The sequence below is a fragment of the Phyllobates terribilis genome, unplaced genomic scaffold, assembly GCF_046119375.1.
Source record: "Phyllobates terribilis strain yellow unplaced genomic scaffold, ASM4611937v1 Scaffold_7__3_contigs__length_470593459, whole genome shotgun sequence".
Taxonomy (NCBI): Eukaryota; Metazoa; Chordata; class Amphibia; order Anura; family Dendrobatidae; genus Phyllobates; species Phyllobates terribilis.
The window spans coordinates 12,923,965-12,948,220 of NW_027362767.1; the positions used below are offsets into that span (position 1 = coordinate 12,923,965).

Sequence of the window (24,256 nt, forward strand, 5' to 3'; positions counted from 1 at the left end):
GCTGCACTCACTATTCTGCTGGTGCAGTCACTGTGTACATACATTACATTACTGATCCTGAGTTACATCCTGTATTATACTCCAGAGCTGCACTCACTATTCTGCTGGTGCAGTCACTGTGTACATACATTACATTACTGATCCGGAGTTACCTCCTGTATTATACTCCAGAGCTGCACTCACTATTCTGCTGGTGCAGTCACTGTGTACATACATTACATTACTGATCCTGAGTTGTATCCTGTATTATACTCCAGAGCTGCACTCACTATTCTGTTGGTGCAGTCACTGTGTACATACATTACTGATCCTGAGTTGTATCCTGTATTATACTCCAGAGCTGCACTCACTATTCTGCTGGTGCAGTCACTGTGTACATACATTACATTACTGATCCTGACTTACATCCTGTATTATACTCCAGAGCTGCACTCACTATTCTGCTGGTGCAGTCACTGTGTACATACATTACATTACTGATCCTGAGTTACCTCCTGTATTATACTCCAGAGCTGCACTCACTATTCTGCTGGTGCAGTCACTGTGTTCATACATTACATTACTGATCCTGAGTTACATCCTTTATTATACTCCAGAGCTGCACTCACTATTCTGCTGGTGCAGTCACTGTGTGCATACATTACATTACTGATCCTGAGTTACATCCTGTATTATACTCCAGAGCTGCACTCACTATTCTGCTGGTGGAGTCACTGTGTACATATATTACATTACTGATCCTGAGTTATATCCTGTATTACACTCCAGAGCTGCACTCACTATTCTGCTGGTGGAGTCACTGTGTACATACATTACATTACTGATCCTGAGTTACCTCCTGTATTATACTCCAGAGCTGCACTCACTATTCTGCTGGTACAGTCACTGTGTACATACATTGCATTACTGATCCTGAGTTACATCCTTTATTATACTCCAGAGCTGCACTCACTATTCTGCTGGTGCAGTCACTGTGTACATACATTACATTACTGATCCTGACTTACATCCTGTATTATACTCCAGAGCTGCACTCACTATTCTGCTGGTGCAGTCACTGTGTTCATACATTACATTACTGATCCTGAGTTACATCCTTTATTATACTCCAGAGCTGCACTCACTATTCTGCTGGTGCAGTCACTGTGTACATACATTACATTACTGATCCTGACTTACATCCTGTATTATACTCCAGAGCTGCACTCACTATTCTGCTGGTGCAGTCACTGTGTTCATACATTACATTACTGATCCTGAGTTACATCGTGTATTATACTCCAGAGCTGCACTCACTATTCTGCTGGTGCAGTCACTGTGTTCATACATTACATTACTGATCCTGAGTTACATCCTGTATTATACTCCAGAGCTGCATTCACTATTCTGCTGGTGGAGTCACTGTGTACATATATTACATTACTGATCCTGAGTTATATCCTGTATTATACTCCAGAGCTGCACTCACTATTCTGCTGGTGGAGTCACTGTGTACATACATTACATTACTGATCCTGAGTTACCTCCTGTATTATACTCCAGAGCTGCACTCACTATTCTGCTGGTACAGTCACTGTGTACATACATTGCATTACTGATCCTGAGTTACATCCTGTATTATACTCCAGAGCTGCACTCACTATTCTGCTGGTGCAGTCACAGTGTACATACATTACATTACTGATCCTGACTTACATCCTGTATTATACTCCAGAGCTGCACTCACTATTCTGCTGGTGCAGTCACTGTGTACATACGTTACATTACTGATCCTGAGTTACATCCTGTATTATACTCCAGAGCTGCACTCACTATTCTGCTGGTGCAGTCACTGTGTACATACATTACATTACTTATCCCGAGTTACATCCTGTATTATACTCCAGAGCTGCACTCACTATTCTGCTGGTGCAGTCTCTGTGTACATACATTACATTACTGATCCTGAGTTATATCCTTTATTATACTCCAGAGCTGCACTCACTATTCTGCTGGTGCAGTCACTGTGTTCATACATTACATTACTGATCCTGAGTTGCATCCTTTATTATACTCCAGAGCTGCACTCACTATTCTGCTGGTGCAGTCACTGTGTGCATACATTACATTACTGATCCTGAGTTACATCCTGTATTATACTCCAGAGCTGCACTCACTATTCTGCTGGTGGAGTCACTGTGTACATATATTACATTACTGATCCTGAGTTACATCCTGTATTATACTCCAGAGCTGCACTCACTATTCTGCTGGTGGAGTCACTGTGTACATACATTACATTACTGATCCTGAGTTACCTCCTGTATTATACTCCAGAGCTGCACTCACTATTCTGCTGGTACAGTCACTGTGTTCATACATTGCATTACTGATCCTGAGTTACATCCTGTATTATACTCCAGAGCTGCACTCGCTATTCTGCTGGTGCAGTCACTGTGTACATACATTACATTACTGATCCGGAGTTATATCCTGTATTATACTCCAGAGCTGCACTCACTATTCTGCTGGTGCAGTCACTGTGTACATACATTACATTACTGATCCTGAGTTACATCCTGTATTATACTCCAGAGCTGCACTCACTATTCTGCTGGTGTAGTCACTGTGTACATACATTACATTACTGATCCTGCGTTACATCCTGTATTATACTCCAGAGCTGCACTCACTATTCTGCTGGTGCAGTCACTGTGTACATACATTACATTACTGATCCTGAGTTACATCCTGTATTATACTCCAGAGCTGCACTCACTATTCTGCTGGTGCAGTCACTGTGTACATACATTACATTACTGATCCTGAGTTACATCCTGTATTATACTCCAGAGCTGCACTCACTATTTTGCTGGTGCAGTCACTGTGTACATACATTACATTACTGATCCTGAGTTACATCCTGTATTATACCCCAGAGCTGCACTCACTATTCTGCTGGTGCAGTCACTGTGTACATACATTACATTACTGATCCTGAGTTACCTCCTGTATTATACTCCAGAGCTGCACTCACTATTCTGCTGGTGCAGTCACTGTGTACATACATTACATTACTGATCCTGAGTTACATCCTGTATTATACTCCAGAGCTGCACTCACTATTCTGCTGGTGGAGTCACTGTGTACATACATTACATTACTGATCCTGAGTTACATCCTGTATTATACTCCAGAGCTGCACTCACTATTCTGCTGGTGCAGTCTCTGTGTACATACATTACATTACTGATCCTGAGTTACATCCTGTACTATACTCCAGAGCTGCACTCACTATTCTGCTGGTGCAGTCTCTGTGTACATACATTACATTACTGATCCTGAGTTACATCCTGTATTATACTCCAGAGCTGCACTCACTATTCTGCTGGTGCAGTCACTGTGTACAGACATTACATTACTGATCCTGAGTCACCTCCTGTATTATACTCCAGAGCTGCACTCACTATTCTGCTGGTACAGTCACTGTGTACATACATTACATTACTGATCCTGAGTTACATCCTGTATTATACTCCAGAGCTGCACTCACTATTCTGCTGGTGCAGTCACTATATACATACATTACATTACTGATCCTGAGTTACATCCTGTATTATACTCCAGAGCTGCACTCACTATTCTGCTGGTGCAGTCACTGTGTACATACATTACATTACTGATCCTGAGTTACATCCTGTATTATACTCCAGAGCTGCACTCACTATTCTGCTGGTGCAGTCACTGTGTACATACATTACATTACTGATCCTGAGTTACATCCTGTATTATACCCCAGAGCTGCACTCACTATTCTGCTGGTGCAGTCACTGTGTACATACATTACATTACTGATCCTGAGTTACATCCTGTATTATACCCCAGAGCTGCACTCACTATTCTGCTGGTGCAGTCACTGTGTACATACATTACATTACTGATCCTGAGTTACATCCTCTATTATACTCCAGAGCTGCACTCACTATTCTGCTGGTGCAGTCACTGTGTACATACATTACATTACTGATCCTGAGTTATATCCTGTATTATACTCCAGAGCTGCACTCACTATTCTGCAGGTGCAGTTACTGTGTACATACATTACATTGCTGATCCTGAGTTACATCCTCTATTATACTCCAGAGCTGCACTCACTATTCTGCTGGTGCAGTCACTGTGTACATACATTACATTACTGATCCTGAGTTATATCCTGTATTATACTCCAGAGCTGCACTCACTATTCTGCAGGTGCAGTCACTGTGTACATACATTACATTACTGATCCTGAGTTACATCCTGTATTATACCCCAGAGCTGCACTCACTATTCTGCTGGTGCAGTCACTGTGTACATACATTACATTACTGATCCTGAGTTACCTCCTGTATTATACTCCAGAGCTGCACTCACTATTCTGCTGGTGCAGTCACTGTGTACATACATTACATTACTGATCCTGAGTTACATCCTGTATTATATTGCAGAGCTGCACTCACTATTCTGCTGGTGCAGTCACTGTGTACATACATTACATTACTGATCCTGAGTTACCTCCTGTATTATACTCCAGAGCTGCACTCACTATTCTGCTGGTGCAGTCACTGTGTACATACATTACATTACTGATCCTGAGTTACATCCTGTATTATACCCCAGAGCTGCACTCACTATTCTGCTGGTGCAGTCACTGTGTACATACATTACATTACTGATCCTGAGTTACATCCTCTATTATACTCCAGAGCTGCACTCACTATTCTGCTGGTGCAGTCACTGTGTACATACATTACATTACTGATCCTGAGTTATATCCTGTGTTATACTCCAGAGCTGCACTCACTATTCTGCAGGTGCAGTTACTGTGTACATACATTACATTACTGATCCTGAGTTACATCCTCTATTATACTCCAGAGCTGCACTCACTATTCTGCTGGTGCAGTCACTGTGTACATACATTACATTACTGATCCTGAGTTACCTCCTGTATTATACTCCAGAGCTGCACTCACTATTCTGCTGGTGCAGTCACTGTGCACATACATTACATTACTGATCCTGAGTTACATCGTGTATTATACTCCAGAGCTGCACTCACTATTCTGCTGGTGCAGTCACTGTGTACATACATTACATTACTGATCCTGAGTTACATCCTGTATTATACTCCAGAGCTGCACTCACTATTCTGCTGGTACAGTCACTGTGTACATACATTACATTACTGATCCTGAGTTACATCGTGTATTATACTCCAGAGCTGCACTCACTATTCTGCTGGTGGAGTCACTGTGTACATACATTACATTACTGATCCTGAGTTACATCCTGTATTATACTCCAGAGCTGCACTCACTATTCTGCAGGTGCAGTCACTGTGTACATACATTACATTACTGATCCTGAGTTACATCCTGTATTATACTCCAGAGCTGCACTCACTATTCTGCAGGTGCAGTCACTGTGTACATACATTACCAGGGGCGGACACAGACTGTAGTGGGCCCCTGTGCAAGAAATTACAAAGTTATGTAAACATAACCCCCCCCATATGCAGCTCTCATCCCCCCCCATGCATCTCTCATCCCCCCCATGTGCATCTCTCATCCCCCCCATGTGCATCTCTCACCCCCCCATGTGCATCTCTCACCCCCCCATGTGCATCTCTCACCCCCCCATGTGCATCTCTCATCCCCCCCATGTGCATCTCTCACCCCCCCATGTGCATCTCTCATCCCCCCCATGTGCATCTCTCACCCCCCCATGTGCATCTCTCACCCCCCCATGTGCATCTCTCATCCCCCCCATGTGCATCTCTCACCCCCCCATGTGCATCTCTCACCCCCCCATGTGCATCTCTCACCCCCCCATGTGCATCTCTCACCCCCCCATGTGCATCTCTCACCCCCCCATGTGCATCTCTCATCCCCCCCATGTGCATCTCTCACCCCCCCATGTGCATCTCTCACCCCCCCATGTGCATCTCTCATCCCCCCATGTGCATCTCTCACCCCCCCATGTGCATCTCTCATCCCCCCCATGTGCATCTCTCACCCCCCCATGTGCATCTCTCACCCCCCCATGTGCATCTCTCACCCCCCCATGTGCATCTCTCACCCCCCCATGTGCATCTCTCACCCCCCCATGTGCATATCTCACCCCCACCATGTGCATCTCTCATCCCCCCCATGTGCATATCTCACACCCCCCCATGTGCATCTCTCACCCCCCCATGTGCATATCTCACCCCCCCATGTGCATATCTCACACCCCCCCATGTGCATCTCTCATCCCCCCCATGTGCATCTCTCACCCCCCCATGTGCATCTCTCATCCCCCCCATGTGCATCCCTCACCCCCCCCCTTGTGCATCCCTCACCCCCCCATGTGCATCTCTGATTCCCCCCTGTGCATCTCTCATCCCCCCCATGTGCATCTCTCATCCCCCCCATGTGCATCTCTCATCCCCCCCATGTGCATCTCTCATCCCCCCCATGTGCATCTCTCATCCCCCCCATGTGCATCTCTCATCCCCCCCATGTGCATCTCTCATCCCCCCATGTGCATCTCTCATCCCCCCCCATGTGCATCTCTCATCCCCCCCATGTGCATCTCTCATCCCCCCCATGTGCATCTCTCATCCCCCCCATGTGCATCTCTCATCCCCCCCATGTGCATCTCTCATCCCCCCCATGTGCATCTCCCATTCCCCCCATGTGCATCTCCCATTCCCCCCATGTGCATCTCTGATTCCCCCCACTCCTAGTTAATTAATTGTATTTAAATAAAATAAAACTTGTTATACTTACCCCCATGCGATCCCTGCAGAATCCTGGCGCTCGTCCACGTCGCTGCCACCAGGCTCTCCTGACGTTCGGCCATGTGACGGCACCACATACATAGCCATCAGCTTTTGTTTTGGCCAAAAGATTTTTAAAGCCGCCAACACAAGGTAGACTCTTCTGGCCGGGCCCTACTCTAACCTATTAAAATTTTCTTAAAATATCCAATACTCTTTTTAGATATATTTTTATTTAGTTTTCTTTAAGGGAATGTGTCATATACATTTTTTTTTTAAATGACCAATAATACCACATACAGGGAATACCGCCACACCATGACCAGACCACATATTACCACAACATAGTGACCGAATAATACCACACAGAAGGGAGAAAAACTGCCACACCATGACCAGACCACATATTACCACCACATTACTAATATTACCACCACACTACTAATATTACCATAAGTGTCATTATACACGGGAGCTCTATACATGGTATGTATAATGTAAGTGTCCAGGTAATCTAGTGATCACCAGTGACATTATACACAGGAGCTCTGTATATAGTGTCAGTGTACAGGTAATACAGTGATCACCAGTGACATTATACACAGGAGCTCTGTATATAGTGTACAGGTAATACAGTGATCACCAGTGACATTATACACAGGAGCTCTGTATATAGTGTCAGTGTACAGGTAATACAGTGATCACCAGTGACATTATACACAGGAGCTCTGTATATAGTGTACAGGTAATACAGGGATCACCAGTGACATTATACACAGGAGCTCTGTATATAGTGTACAGGTAATACAGTGATCACCAGTGACGTTATACACAGGAGCCCGGTACATAGTATATAGTGTATGTGTACATGTAATACACTGACTCACTGGTGACGTCTCTAGGTGAAGTCCTTCAGCTACGCTTTTCTCCTTCATCCAGCACAGACCGCCATCACGTCTTCCAGCCAGGACTCGTCTCTGCATAAAATAACACACAGTTATCTAGAGCACATTCCCCAACTTCTACATTACGCAGCTGAATACAGACGTGCATCCACCATCAATATATGGTTAGTTATTATGCAACCTACCATTCCAAATATAAATTGTAATCCACCACGGTGCCCCCATCAACTGTAAATAGGCACTCAATATATAATTTAATTAGAACCTCTACTCTTTCCGTCAATTTGTTACCAGTTACACTCCTGCATCCCCAAAGCCCCCTACTCTATACTTCCTGCTCCCCACATTCATTATTTACATGCACCCCCTGCCCCAATTCATTATATCATGTCCGTGCTCTCCCCACCCCATCATCATTTACTCTCCCCCACCCCACATTCATTATGTGCAGCTCATTATCCCCCTACTCCCAATTCCCCCATGTGCAGCTCATTTTCTCCCAATTCCCCCATGTGCAGCTCTCATCCCCCCCATGTGCACATCTCTCATCCCCCTCCCCCACATGTGCCCCTCTCTCATCCCCCCATGTGCATCTCTCACCACTTCCATGTGCACATCTCTCATCCCCCTCCACCACATGTGCACCTCTCTCACCCCCCTCCACCACATGTGCCCCTCTCTCATCCCCCTCCCCCACATGTGCACCTCTCTCATCCCTCTCCCCCCCCATGTGCCCCTCTCTCATCCCCCTCCCCCACATGTGCACCTCTCTCACCCCCCTCCACCACATGTGCCCCTCTCTCATCCCCCTCCACCACATGTGCACCTCTCTCACCCCCCTCCACCACATGTGCACCTCTCTCACCCCCCTCCACCACATGTGCCCCTCTCTCATCCCCCTCCCCCACATGTGCACCTCTCTCATCCCTCTCCCCCCCATGTGCATCTCTCACCCCCCCATGTGCATCTCTCACCCCCCCCATGTGCATCTCTCATCCCCCCCATGTGCATCTCTCACCCCCCCATGTGCATCTCTCACCCCCCCATGTGCATCTCTCACCCCCCCATGTGCATCTCTCACCCCCCCATGTGCAGCTCTCATCCCCCCCATGTGCACATCTCTCATCCCCCTCCCCCACATGTGCCCCTCTCTCATCCCCCCATGTGCATCTCTCACCACTCCCATGTGCACATCTCTCATCCCCCTCCACCACATGTGCACCTCTCTCACCCCCCTCCACCACATGTGCCCCTCTCTCATCCCCCTCCACCACATGTGCACCTCTCTCATCCCCCTCCCCCACATGTGCCCCTCTCTCATCCCCCTCCACCACATGTGCACCTCTCTCATCCCCCTCCACCACATGTGCACCTCTCTCACCCCCCTCCACCACATGTGCCCCTCTCTCATCCCCCTCCACCACATGTGCACCTCTCTCATCCCCCTCCCCCACATGTGCCCCTCTCTCATCCCTCTCCCCCACATGTGCACCTCTCTCATCCCCCTCCCCCACATGTGCACCTCTCTCACCCCCCTCCACCACATGTGCCCCTCTCTCATCCCCCTCCACCACATGTGCACCTCTCTCACCCCCCTCCACCACATGTGCCCCTCTCTCATCCCCCTCCCCCACATGTGCACCTCTCTCACCCCCCTCCACCACATGTGCCCCTCTCTCATCCCCCTCCACCACATGTGCACCTCTCTCATCCCCCTCCACCACATGTGCACCTCTCTCACCCCCCTCCACCACATGTGCACCTCTCTCATCCCTCTCCCCCACATGTGCACCTCTCTCATCCCTCTCCCCCACATGTGCACCTCTCTCATCCCTCTCCCCCACATGTGCACCTCTCTCATCCCTCTCCCCCACATGTGCACCTCTCTCATCCCCCTCCCCCACATGTGCACCTCTCTCATCCCCCTCCCCCACATGTGCACCTCTCTCATCCCTCTTCCCCACATGTGCACCTCTCTCACCCCCCTCCACCACATGTGCACCTCTCTCACCCCCCTCCACCACATGTGTCCCTCTCTCATCCCCCTCCACCACATGTGCACCTCTCTCACCCCCCTCCACCACATGTGCCCCTCTCTCATCCCCCTCCACCACATGTGCACCTCTCTCATCCCTCTCCCCCACATGTGCCCCTCTCTCATCCCTCTCCCCCACATGTGCACCTCTCTCACCCCCCTCCACCACATGTGCACCTCTCTCACCCCCCTCCACCACATGTGCCCCTCTCTCATCCCCCTCCCCCACATGTGCACCTCTCTCATCCCTCTCCCCCCCATGTGCATCTCTCACCCCCCCATGTGCATCTCTCACCCCCCCATGTGCATCTCTCATCCCCCCCATGTGCATCTCTCACCCCCCCATGTGCATCTCTCACCCCCCCATGTGCATCTCTCACCCCCCCATGTGCATCTCTCACCCCCCCCCATGTGCAGCTCTCATCCCCCCCATGTGCACATCTCTCATCCCCCTCCCCCACATGTGCCCCTCTCTCATCCCCCCATGTGCATCTCTCACCACTCCCATGTGCACATCTCTCATCCCCCTCCACCACATGTGCACCTCTCTCACCCCCCTCCACCACATGTGCCCCTCTCTCATCCCCCTCCACCACATGTGCACCTCTCTCATCCCCCTCCCCCACATGTGCCCCTCTCTCATCCCCCTCCACCACATGTGCACCTCTCTCATCCCCCTCCACCACATGTGCACCTCTCTCACCCCCCTCCACCACATGTGCACCTCTCTCACCCCCCTCCACCACATGTGCACCTCTCTCACCCCCCTCCACCACATGTGCCCCTCTCTCATCCCCCTCCCCCACATGTGCACCTCTCTCACCCCCCTCCACCACATGTGCCCCTCTCTCATCCCCCTCCACCACATGTGCACCTCTCTCATCCCCCTCCACCACATGTGCACCTCTCTCACCCCCCTCCACCACATGTGCACCTCTCTCATCCCTCTCCCCCACATGTGCACCTCTCTCATCCCTCTCCCCCACATGTGCACCTCTCTCATCCCTCTCCCCCACATGTGCACCTCTCTCATCCCTCTCCCCCACATGTGCACCTCTCTCATCCCCCTCCCCCACATGTGCACCTCTCTCATCCCCCTCCCCCACATGTGCACCTCTCTCATCCCTCTTCCCCACATGTGCACCTCTCTCACCCCCCTCCACCACATGTGCACCTCTCTCACCCCCCTCCACCACATGTGTCCCTCTCTCATCCCCCTCCACCACATGTGCACCTCTCTCACCCCCCTCCACCACATGTGCCCCTCTCTCATCCCCCTCCACCACATGTGCACCTCTCTCACCCCCCTCCACCACATGTGCCCCTCTCTCATCCCCCTCCCCCACATGTGCACCTCTCTCACCCCCCTCCACCACATGTGCCCCTCTCTCATCCCCCTCCACCACATGTGCACCTCTCTCACCCCCCTCCACCACATGTGCCCCTCTCTCATCCCCCTCCACCACATGTGCACCTCTCTCACCCCCCTCCACCACATGTGCCCCTCTCTCATCCCCCTCCCCCACATGTGCACCTCTCTCACCCCCCTCCACCACATGTGCCCCTCTCTCATCCCTCTCCCCCACATGTGCCCCTCTCTCATCCCTCTCCCCCACATGTGCACCTCTCTCATCCCTCTCCCCCACATGTGCACCTCTCTCATCCCCCTCCCCCACATGTGCACCTCTCTCATCCCTCTCCCCCACATGTGCACCTCTCTCATCCCTCTCCCCCACATGTGCACCTCTCTCATCCCCCTCCCCCACATGTGCACCTCTCTCATCCCCCTCCCCCACATGTGCACCTCTCTCATCCCCCTCCCCCACATGTGCACCTCTCTCATCCCTCTCCCCCACATGTGCACCTCTCTCATCCCCCTCCCCCACATGTGCACCTCTCTCATCCCTCTCCCCCACATGTGCACCTCTCTCATCCCCCTCCCCACATGTGCACCTCTCTCATCCCCCTCCCCCACATGTGCACCTCTCTCATCCCTCTCCCCCACATGTGCACCTCTCTCATCCCTCTCCCCCACATGTGCACCTCTCTCATCCCTCTCCCCCACATGTGCACCTCTCTCATCCCCCTCCCCCACATGTGCACCTCTCTCATCCCTCTCCCCCACATGTGCACCTCTCTCATCCCTCTCCCCCACATGTGCACCTCTCTCATCCCTCTCCCCCACATGTGCACCTCTCTCATCCCTCTCCCCCACATGTGCACCTCTCTCACCCCCCTCCACCACATGTGCCCCTCTCTCATCCCTCTCCCCCACATGTGCACCTCTCTCATCCCTCTCCCCCACATGTGCACCTCTCTCATCCCTCTCCCCCACATGTGCACCTCTCTCATCCCTCTCCCCCACATGTGCACCTCTCTCACCCCCCTCCACCACATGTGCCCCTCTCTCATCCCTCTCCCCCACATGTGCCCCTCTCTCATCCCTCTCCCCCACATGTGCACCTCTCTCATCCCTCTCCCCCACATGTGCACCTCTCTCATCCCCCTCCCCCACATGTGCACCTCTCTCATCCCTCTCCCCCACATGTGCACCTCTCTCATCCCTCTCCCCCACATGTGCACCTCTCTCATCCCCCTCCCCCACATGTGCACCTCTCTCATCCCCCTCCCCCACATGTGCACCTCTCTCATCCCCCTCCCCCACATGTGCACCTCTCTCATCCCTCTCCCCCACATGTGCACCTCTCTCATCCCCCTCCCCCACATGTGCACCTCTCTCATCCCTCTCCCCCACATGTGCACCTCTCTCATCCCCCTCCCCACATGTGCACCTCTCTCATCCCCCTCCCCCACATGTGCACCTCTCTCATCCCTCTCCCCCACATGTGCACCTCTCTCATCCCTCTCCCCCACATGTGCACCTCTCTCATCCCTCTCCCCCACATGTGCACCTCTCTCATCCCCCTCCCCCACATGTGCACCTCTCTCATCCCTCTCCCCCACATGTGCACCTCTCTCATCCCTCTCCCCCACATGTGCACCTCTCTCATCCCTCTCCCCCACATGTGCACCTCTCTCATCCCTCTCCCCCACATGTGCACCTCTCTCATCCCTCTCCCCCACATGTGCACCTCTCTCATCCCCCTCCCCCACATGTGCACCTCTCTCATCCCTCTCCCCCACATGTGCACCTCTCTCATCCCTCTCCCCCACATGTGCACCTCTCTCATCCCCCTCCCCCACATGTGCAACTCTCTCATCCCCCTCCCCCACATGTGCACCTCTCTCATCCCTCTCCCCCACATGTGCAACTCTCTCATCCCTCTCCCCCACATGTGCACCTCTCTCATCCCTCTCCCCCACATGTGCACCTCTCTCATCCCTCTCCCCCACATGTGCACCTCTCTCATCCCCCTCCCCCACATGTGCAACTCTCTCATCCCTCTCCCCCACATGTGCACCTCTCTCATCCCCCCCCATGTGCACCTCTCTCATCCCTCTCCCCCACATGTGCATCTCTCATCCCCCCACTCCTAGTTAATTGTATTTTAAATAAAATAAAACTTGTTATACTTACCCCCATGCGATCCCTGCAGAATCCTGGCGCTCGTCCAAATCGCTGACACCAGGTTCTCCTGACTTCCGGCCATGTGACGGCGCCGTCACATGACCGGAAGTCAGGGGAATCATGAAGGCGCTGCCGCAGAAGCGCAGCGCTGAGATGTCCCGGACTCGGCGCTTAGCATGGGGCCAGGGGCCCCATGAGGAGAGAGACGCAAAAGAGGGGGGCCCCTACCGGCCGGGCCCCATACTGGAGTCAGGGCAGTCATGCCCTGATGGCGGCCCTGCTGGAGGGGCCCCCTCTCCCTCGGGGCCCAAGTTCAATGAACCGGTTGCACGGGCGGTAGTTCCGCCCCTGTACATTACATTACTGATCCTGAGTTACATCCTGTATTATACTCCAGAGCTGCACTCACTATTCTGCTGGTGCAGTCACCGTGTGCATACATTACATTACAGATACTGAGTTACATCCTGTATTATACTCCAGAGCTGCACTCACTATTCTGCTGGTACGGTCACTGTGTGCATATATTACATTACTGATCCTGAGTTACATCCTGTATTATACCCCAGAGCTGCACTCACTATTCTGCTGGTGCAGTCACTGTGTACATACATTACATTACTGTTCCTGAGTTATCTCCTGTATTATACTCCAGAGCTGCACTCACTATTCTGCTGCTGGAGTCACTGTGCACATACATTACATTACTGATCCTGAGTTACATCCTGTATTATACTCCAGAGCTGCACTCACTATTCTGCTGGTGCAGTCACTGTGTACATACATTACATTACTGATCCTGGGTTACACCCTTTATTATACTCCAGAGCTGCACTCACTATTCTGCTGGTGCAGTCACTGTGTACATACATTACATTACTGTTCCTGAGTTATCTCCTGTATTATACTCCAGAGCTGCACTCACTATTCTGCTGGTGCAGTCACTGTGTACATACATTACATTACTGATCCTGAGTTACCTCCTGTATTATACTCCAGAGCTGCACTCACTATTCTGCTGCTGGAGTCACTGTGCACATACATTACATTACTGTTCCTGAGTTATCTCCTGTATTATACTCCAGAGCTGCACTCACTATTCTGCTGGTGCAGTCACTGTGTACATACATTACATTACTGATCCTGAGTTACCTCCTGTATTATACTCCAGAGCTGCACTCACTATTCTGCTGCTGGAGTCACTGTGCACATACATTACATTACTGATCCTGAGTTACATCCTGTATTATACTCCAGAGCTGCACTCACTATTCTGCTGGTGCAGTCACTGTGTACATACATTACATTACTGATCCTGAGTTACATCCTTTATTATACTCCAGAGCTGCACTCACTATTCTGCTGGTGCAGTCATTGTGTACATACATTGCATTACTGATCCTGAGTTACCTACTGTATTATACTCCAGAGCTGCACTCACTATTCTGCTGGTGCAGTCACTGTGTACTTACATTACATTACTGATCCTGAGTTACATCCTGTATTATACTCCAGAGCTGCACTCACTATTCTGTTGGTGCAGTCACTGTGTACATACATTACTGATCCTGAGTTATATCCTGTATTATACTCCAGAGCTGCACTCACTATTCTGCTGGTGCAGTCACTGTGTACATACATTACATTACTGATCCTGAGTTACCTCCTGTATTATACTCCAGAGCTGCACTCACTATTCTGCTGGTGCAGTCACTATGTACATACATTACATTACTGATCCTGAGTTACCTCCTGTATTATACTCCAGAGCTGCACTCACTATTCTGCTGGTGCAGTCACTGTGTACTTACATTACATTACTGATCCTGAGTTACATCTTGTATTATACTCCAGAGCTGCACTCACTATTCTGCTGGTGCAGTCAGTGTGTACATACATTACATTACTGATCCTGAGTTACATCCTGTATTATACTCCAGAGCTGCACTCACTATTCTGTTGGTGCAGTCACTGTGTACATACATTACTGATCCTGAGTTACCTCCTGTATTATACTCCAGAGCTGCACTCACTATTCTGCTGGTGCAGTCACTGTGTACGCACATTACATTACTGATCCTGAGTTACATCCTGTATTATACTCCAGAGCTGCATGCACTATTCTGCTGGTGCAGTCACTGTGTACATACATTACATTACTGATCCTGAGTTACATCCTGTACTATACTCCAGAGCTGCACTCACTATTCTGCTGGTGCAGTCACTCTGTACATACATTACATTACTGATCCTGAATTACATCCTGTATTATACTCCAGAGCCGCACTCACTATTCTGCTGGTGCAGTCACTCTGTACATACATTATATTACTGATCCTGAGTTACATCCTGTATTATACTCCAGAGCGGCACTCACTACTCTGCTGGTGCAGTCACTGTGTACATACATTACATTACTGATCCTGAGTTACATCCTGTATTATACTCCAGAGCTGCACTCACTATTCTGCTGGTGCAGTCACTGTGTACATACATTACATTACTGATCCTGAGTTACATCCTTTATTATACTCCAGAGCTGCACTCACTATTCTGCTGGTGCAGTCATTGTGTACATACATTACATTACTGATCCTGAGTTACCTACTGTATTATACTCCAGAGCTGCACTCACTATTCTGCTGGTGCAGTCTCTGTGTACATACATTACATTACTGATCCTGAGTTACATCCTGTATTATACCCCAGAGCTGCACTCACTATTCTGCTGGTGCAGTCACTGTGTACATACATTACATTACTGATCCTGAGTTACATCCTGTATTATACTCCAGAGCTGCACTCACTATTCTGCTGGTGCAGTCACTGTGTACATACATTACATTACTGATCCTGAGTTACATCCTGTATTATACTCCAGAGCTGCACTCACTATTCTGCTGGTGCAGTCACTGTGTACATACATTACATTACTGATCCTGAGTTTCATTCTGTATTATACTCCAGAGCTGCACTCACTATTCTGCTGGTGCAGTCACTGTGTACATACATTACATTACTGATCCTGAGTTACCTCCTGTATTATACCCCAGAGCTGCACTCACTACTCTGCTGGTGCAGTCACTGTGTACATACATTACATTGCTGATACTGAGTTACATCCTGTATTATACTCCAGAGCTGCACTCACTATTCTGCTGGTGCAGTCACTGTGTACATACATTACATTACTGATCCTGAGTTACATCCTGTATTATACTCCAGAGCTGCACTCACTATTCTGCTGGTGCAGTCACTGTGTACATACATTACATTACTGATCCTGAGTTACATCCTGTATTATACTCCAGAGCTGCACTCACTATTCTGCTGGTGCAGTCATTGTGTACATATATTACATTACTGATCCTGAGTTACATCCTGTATTATACTCCAGAGCTGCACTCACTATTCTGCTGGTGCAGTCATTGTGTACATATATTACATTACTGATCCTGAGTTACATCCTGTATTATACTCCAGAGCTGCACTCACTATTCTGCTGGTGCAGTCACTGTGTACATACATTACATTACTGATCCTGAGTTACATCCTGTATTATACCCCAGAGCTGCACTCACTATTCTGCTGGTGCAGTCACTGTGTACATACATTACATTACTGATACTGAGCTACATCCTGTATTATACTCCAGAGCTGCACTCACTATTCTGCTGGTGCAGTCACTGTGTACATACATTACATTACTGATCCTGAGTTTCATTCTGTATTATACTCCAGAGCTGCACTCACTATTGTGCTGGTGCGGTCATTGTGTACATACATTACATTACTGATCCTGAGTTACCTCCTGTATTATACTCCAGAGCTGCACTCACTATTCTGCTGGTGCAGTCTCTGTGTACATACATTACATTACTGATCCTGAGTTATATTCTTTATTATACTCCAGAGCTGCACTCACTATTCTGCTGGTGCAGTCACTGTGTACATACATTACATTACTGATCCTGAGTTACATCCTGTATTATACTCCAGAGCTGCACTCACTATTCTGCTGGTGCGGTCATTGTGTACATACATTACATTACTGATCCTGAGTTACCTCCTGTATTATACTCCAGCGCTGAACTCACTATTCTGCTGGTGCAGTCTCTGTGTACATACATTACATTACATTACTGATCCTGAGTTATATCCTGTATTATACTCCAGAGCTGCACTCACTATTCTGCAGCTGTAGTCACTGTGTACATACATTACATTACTGATCCTGAGTTACCTCCTGTATTATACTCCAGAGCTGCACTCACTATTCTGCTGGTGCAGTCTCTGTGTACATACATTACATTACTGATCCTGAGTTATATCCTGTATTATACTCCAGAGCTGCACTCACTATTCTGCTGGTGCAGTCTCTGTGTACATACGTTACATTACTGATCCTGAGTTACATCCTGTATTATACTCCAGAGCTGCACTCACTATTCTGCTGGTGCAGTCTCTGTGTACATACATTACATTACTGATCCTGAGTTACATCCTGTATTATACTCCAGAGCTGCACTCACTATTCTGCTGGTGCAGTCACTGTGTACATACATTACATTACTGATCCTGAGTTATATTCTTTATTATACTCCAGAGCTGCACTCACTATTCTGCTGGTGCAGTCACTGTGTTCATACATTACATTACTGATCCTGAGTTGCATCCTGTATTATACTCCAGAGCTGCACTCACTATTCTGCTGGTGCAGTCACTGTGTATATACATTACATTACTGATCCTGAGTTACATCCTGTATTATACTCCAGAGCTGCACTCACTATTCTGCTGGTGCAGTCTCTGTGTACATACATTACATTACTGATCCTGAGTTACATCCTGTATTATACTCCAGAGCTGCACTCACTATTCTGCTGGTGCAGACTCTGTGTACATACATTACATTACTGATCCTGAGTTACATCCTGTATTATACTCCAGAGCTGCACTCACTATTCTGTTGGTGCAGTCTCTGTGTACATACATTACATTACTGATCCTGAGTTACATCCTGTATTATACTCCAGAGCTGCACTCACTATTCTGCTGGTGCAGTCACTGTGTACATACATTACATTACTGATCCTGAGTTATATTCTTTATTATACTCCAGAGCTGCACTCACTATTCTGCTGGTGCAGTCTCTGTGTACATACATTACATTACTGATCCTGAGTTGCATCCTGTATTATACTTCAGAGCTGCACTCACTATTCTGCTGGTGCAGTCACTGTGTACATACATTGCATTACTGATCCTGAGTTACATTCTGTATTATACCCCAGAGCAGCACTCACTATTCTGCTGGTGCAGTCACTGTGTACATACATTACTGATCCTGAGTTACCTCCTGTATTATACTCCAGAGCTGCACTCACTATTCTGCTAGTGCAGTCACTGTGTACATACATTACATTACTGATCCTGAGTTACCTCCTGTATTATACTCCAGAGCTGCACTCACTATTCTGCTGGTGCAGTCACTGTGTACATACATTACATTACTGATCCGGAGTTACATCCTGTATTATACTCCAGAGCTGCACTCACTATTCTGCTGGTGCAGTCACTGTGTACATACATTGCATTACTGATCCTGACTTACATCCTGTACTATACTCCAGAGCTGCACTCACTATTCTGCTGGTGCAGTCACTGTGTACATACATTACATTACTGATCCTGAGGTACATCCTGTATTATACTCCAGAGCTGCACTCACTATTCTGCTGGTGCAGTCACTGTGTACATACATTACATTACTGATCCTGAGTTACCTCCTGTTTTATACTCCAGAGCTGCACTCACTATTCTGCTGGTGCAGTCACTGTGTACATACATTACTGATCCTGAGTTACATCCTGTATTATACTCCAGAGCTGCACTCACTATTCTGCTGGTGCGGTCACTGTGTGCATATATTACATTACTGATCCTGAGTTACATCTTGTATTATACCCCAGAGCTGCACTCACTATTCTGCTGGTGCAGTCACTGTGTACATACATTACATTACTGATCCTGAGTTACATCCTGTATTATACTCCAGAGCTGCACTCACTATTCTGCTGGTGCAGTCACTGTGTACATACATTACATTACTGATCCTGAGTTACATCCTGTATTATACTCCAGAGCTGCACTCACTATTCTGTTGGTGCAGTCACTGTGTACATACATTACATTACTGATCCTGAGATATATCCTGTATTATACTCCAGAGCTGCACTCACTATTCTGCTGGTGGAGTCACTGTGTACATACATTACATTACTGATCCTGAGTTACATCCTGTATTATACTCCAGAGCTGCACTCACTATTCTGTTGGTGCAGTCACTGTGTACATACATTACATTACTGATCCTGAGTTACATCCTGTATTATACTCCAGAGCTGCACTCACTATTCTGCTGGTGCAGTCACTGTGTACATACATTACATTACTGATCCTGAGTTACATCCTGTATTATACTCCAGAGCTGCACTCACTATTCTGCTGGTGGAGTCACTGTGTACATACATTACATTACTGATCCTGAGTTACATCCAGTATTATACTCCAGAGCTGCACTCACTATTCTGCTGGTGCAGTCATTGTGTACATACATTACTGATCCTGAGTTACATCCTGTATTATACTCCAGAGCTGCACTCACTATTCTGCTGATGCAGTCACTGTGTACGTACATTACATTACTGATCCTGAGTTACCTCCTGTATTATACTCCAGAGCTGCACTCACTATTCTGCTGGTGCAGTCACTGTGTTCATACATTACATTACTGATCCTGAGTTACATCCTGTATTATATTCCAGAGCTGCACTCACTATTCTGCTGGTGCAGTCACTGTGTACATACATTACATTACTGATCCTGAGTTACATCCTGTATTATACCCCAGAGCAGCACTCACTATTCTGCTGGTGCAGTCACTGTGTACATACATTACATTACTGATCCTGAGTTACCTCCTGTATTATACTCCAGAGCTGCACTCACTATTCTGCTGGTGGAGTCACTGTGTACATACATTACATTACTGATCCTGAGTTATATCCTGTATTATACTCCAGAGCTGCACTCACTATTCTGCTGGTGCAGTCACTGTGTACATACATTACATTACTGATCCTGAGTTACATCCTGTATTATACTCCAGAGCTGCACTCACTATTCTGCTGGTGCAGTCTCTGTGTACATACATTACATTACTGATCCTGAGTTACATCCTGTATTATACTCCAGAGCTGCACTAACTTTTCTGCTGGTGCAGTCACTGTGTACATACATTACTGATCCTGAGTTACATCCTGTATTATACTCCAGAGCTGCACTCACTATTCTGCTGGTGCAGTCTCTGTGTACATACATTACATTACTGATCCTGAGTTACATCCTGTATTATACCCCAGAGCTGCACTCACTATTCTGCTGGTGCAGTCACTGTGTACATACATTACATTACTGATCCTGAGTTGCCTCCTGTATTATACTCCAGAGCTGCACTCACTATTCTGCTGGTGCAGTCACTGTGTACATACATTACATTACTAGTCCTGAGTTACATCCTGTATTATACTCCAGAGCTGCACTCACTATTCTGCTGGTGCAGTCACTGTATACATACATTACATTACTGATCGTGAGTTACATCCTGTATTATACTCCAGAGCTGCACTCACTATTCTGCTGGTGCAGTCTCTGTGTACATACATTACATTACTGATCCTGAGTTACATCCTGTATTATACCCCAGAGCTGCACTCACTATTCTGCTGGTGCAGTCACTGTGTACATACATTACATTACTGATCCTGAGTTACCTCCTGTATTATACTCCAGCGCTGCACTCACTATTCTGCTGGTGCAGTCACTGTGTACATACATTACATTACTGATCCTGAGTTACATCCTTTATTATACTCCAGAGCTGCACTCACTATTCTGCTGGTGGAGTCACTGTGTACATACATTACATTACTGATCCTGAGTTACATCCTTTATTATACTCCAGCGCTGCACTCACTATTCTGCTGGTGGAGTCACTGTGTACATACATTACATTACTGATCCTGAGTTACATCCTTTATTATACTCCAGAGCTGCACTCACTATTCTGCTGGTGCAGTCTCTGTGTACATACATTACATTACATTACTGATCCTGAGTTACATCCTGTATTATACTCCAGAGCTGCACTCACTATTCTGCTGGTGCAGTCTCCGTGTACATACATTACATTACTGATCCTGAGTTACATCCTGTATTATACTCCAGAGCTGCACTCACTATTCTGCTGGTGCAGTCTCTGTGTACATACATTACATTACTGATCCTGAGTTACATCCTGTATTATACTCCAGAGCTGCACTCACTATTCTGCTGGTGCAGTCACTGTGTACATACATTACATTACTGATCCTGAGTTACATCCTGTATTATACTCCAGAGCTGCGCTCACTATTCTGCTGGTGCAGTCTCTGTGTACATACATTACATTACTGATCCTGAGTTACATCCTGTATTATACTCCAGAGCTGCACTCACTATTCTGCTGGTGCAGTCACTGTGTACATACATTACATTACTGATCCTGAGTTATATTCTTTATTATACTCCAGAGCTGCACTCACTATTCTGCTGGTGCAGTCACTGTGTTCATACATTACATTACTGATCCTGAGTTGCATCCTGTATTATACTCCAGAGCTGCACTCACTATTCTGCTGGTGCAGTCACTGTGTATATACATTACATTACTGATCCTGAGTTACATCCTGTATTATACTCCAGAGCTGCACTCACTATTCTGCTGGCGCAGTCTCTGTGTACATACATTACATTACTGATCCTGAGTTACATCCTGTATTATACTCCAGAGCTGCACTCACTATTCTGCTGGTGCAGACTCTGTGTACATACATTACATTACTGATCCTGAGTTACATCCTGTATTATACTCCAGAGCTGCACTCACTATTCTGTTGGTGCAGTCTCTGTGTACATACATTACATTACTGATCCTGAGTTACATCCTGTATTATACTCCAGAGCTGCACTCACTATTCTGCTGGTGCAGTCACTGTGTACATACATTACATTACTGATCCTGAGTTATATTCTTTATTATACTCCAGAGCTGCACTCACTATTCTGCTGGTGCAGTCTCTGTGTACATACATTACATTACTGATCCTGAGTTGCATCCTGTATTATACTTCAGAGCTGCACTCACTATTCTGCTGGTGCAGTCACTGTGTACATACATTACATTACTGATCCTGAGTTACATTCTGTATTATACCCCAGAGCAGCACTCACTATTCTGCTGGTGCAGTCACTGTGTACATACATTACTGATCCTGAGTTACCTCCTGTATTATACTCCAGAGCTGCACTCACTATTCTGCTAGTGCAGTCACTGTGTACATACATTACATTACTGATCCTGAGTTACCTCCTGTATTATACTCCAGAGCTGCACTCACTATTCTGCTGGTGCAGTCACTGTGTACATACATTACATTACTGATCCTGAGTTACCTCCTGTATTATACTCCAGAGCTGCACTCACTATTCTGCTGGTGCAGTCACTGTGTACATACATTACTTTACTGATCCTGAGTTACATCCTGTATTATACTCCAGAGCTGCACTCACTATTCTGCTGGTGCAGTCACTGTGTACATACATTACATTACTGATCCTGAGTTACATCCTGTATTATACTCCAGAGCTGCACTCACTATTCTGCTGGTGCAGTCACTGTGTACATACATTGCATTACTGATCCTGACTTACATCCTGTATTATACTCCACAGCTGCACTCACTATTCTGCTGGTGCAGTCACTGTGTACATACATTACATTACTGATCCTGAGGTACATCCTGTATTATACTCCAGAGCTGCACTCACTATTCTGCTGGTGCAGTCACTGTGTACATACATTACATTACTGATCCTGAGGTACATCCTGTATTATACTCCAGAGCTGCACTCACTATTCTGCTGGTGCAGTCACTGTGTACATACATTACATTACTTATCCTGAGTTACCTCCTGTTTTATACTCCAGAGCTGCACTCACTATTCTGCTGGTGCAGTCACTGTGTACATACATTACTGATCCTGAGTTACATCCTGTATTATACTCCAGAGCTGCACTCACTATTCTGCTGGTGCAGTTACTGTGTACATACATTACATTACTGATCCTGAGTTACATCCTGTATTATACTCCAGAGCTGCACTCACTATTCTGCTGGTGCGGTCACTGTGTGCATATATTACATTACTGATCCTGAGTTACATCTTGTATTATACCCCAGAGCTGCACTCACTATTCTGCTGGTGCAGTCACTGTGTACATACATTACATTACTGATCCTGAGTTACATCCTGTATTATACTCCAGAGCTGCACTCACTATTCTGTTGGTGCAGTCACTGTGTACATACATTACATTACTGATCCTGAGTTACATCCTGTATTATACTCCAGAGCTGCACTCACTATTCTGCTGGTGGAGTCACTGTGTACATACATTACATTACTGATCCTGAGTTACATCTTGTATTATACTCCAGAGCTGCACTCACTATTCTGCTGGTGCAGTCACTGTGTACATACATTACATTACTGATCCTGAGTTACATCCTGTATTATACTCCAGAGCTGCACTCACTATTCTGCTGGTGCAGTCAGTGTGTACGCACATTACATTACTGATCCTGAGTTACATTGTGTATTATACTCCAGAGCTGCACTCACTATTCTGCTGGTGCAGTCACTGTGTACATACATTACATTACAGATCCTGAGTTACATCCAGTATTATACTCCAGAGCTGCACTCACTATTCTGCTGATGCAGTCACTGTGTACATACATTACATTACTGATCCTGAGTTACATCCTTTATTATACTGCAGAGCTGCACTCACTATTCTGCTGGTGCAGTCATTGTGTACATACATTACTGATCCTGAGTTA

The 24,256-nt window shown here is 47.3% G+C and overlaps 1 protein-coding gene across 2 annotated transcripts in view; it reads right to left on the minus strand.

Annotated features, from left to right (window-relative positions):
- Window positions 1-24,256, minus strand: part of STON2 (stonin 2) — a 279,054-nt gene that overhangs the window by 229,208 nt on the left and 25,590 nt on the right. Inside the window, exon 2 of one of the 2 annotated variants that reach the window (XM_073638157.1) lies at window positions 7,669-7,758. The exons of the other annotated variant lie outside the window; for it this stretch is intronic. The gene's annotated coding sequence lies outside the window, so the exon portion shown is untranslated. The remainder of the gene's footprint in view (window positions 1-7,668; window positions 7,759-24,256) is intronic. 2 annotated transcript variants of the gene reach the window in all.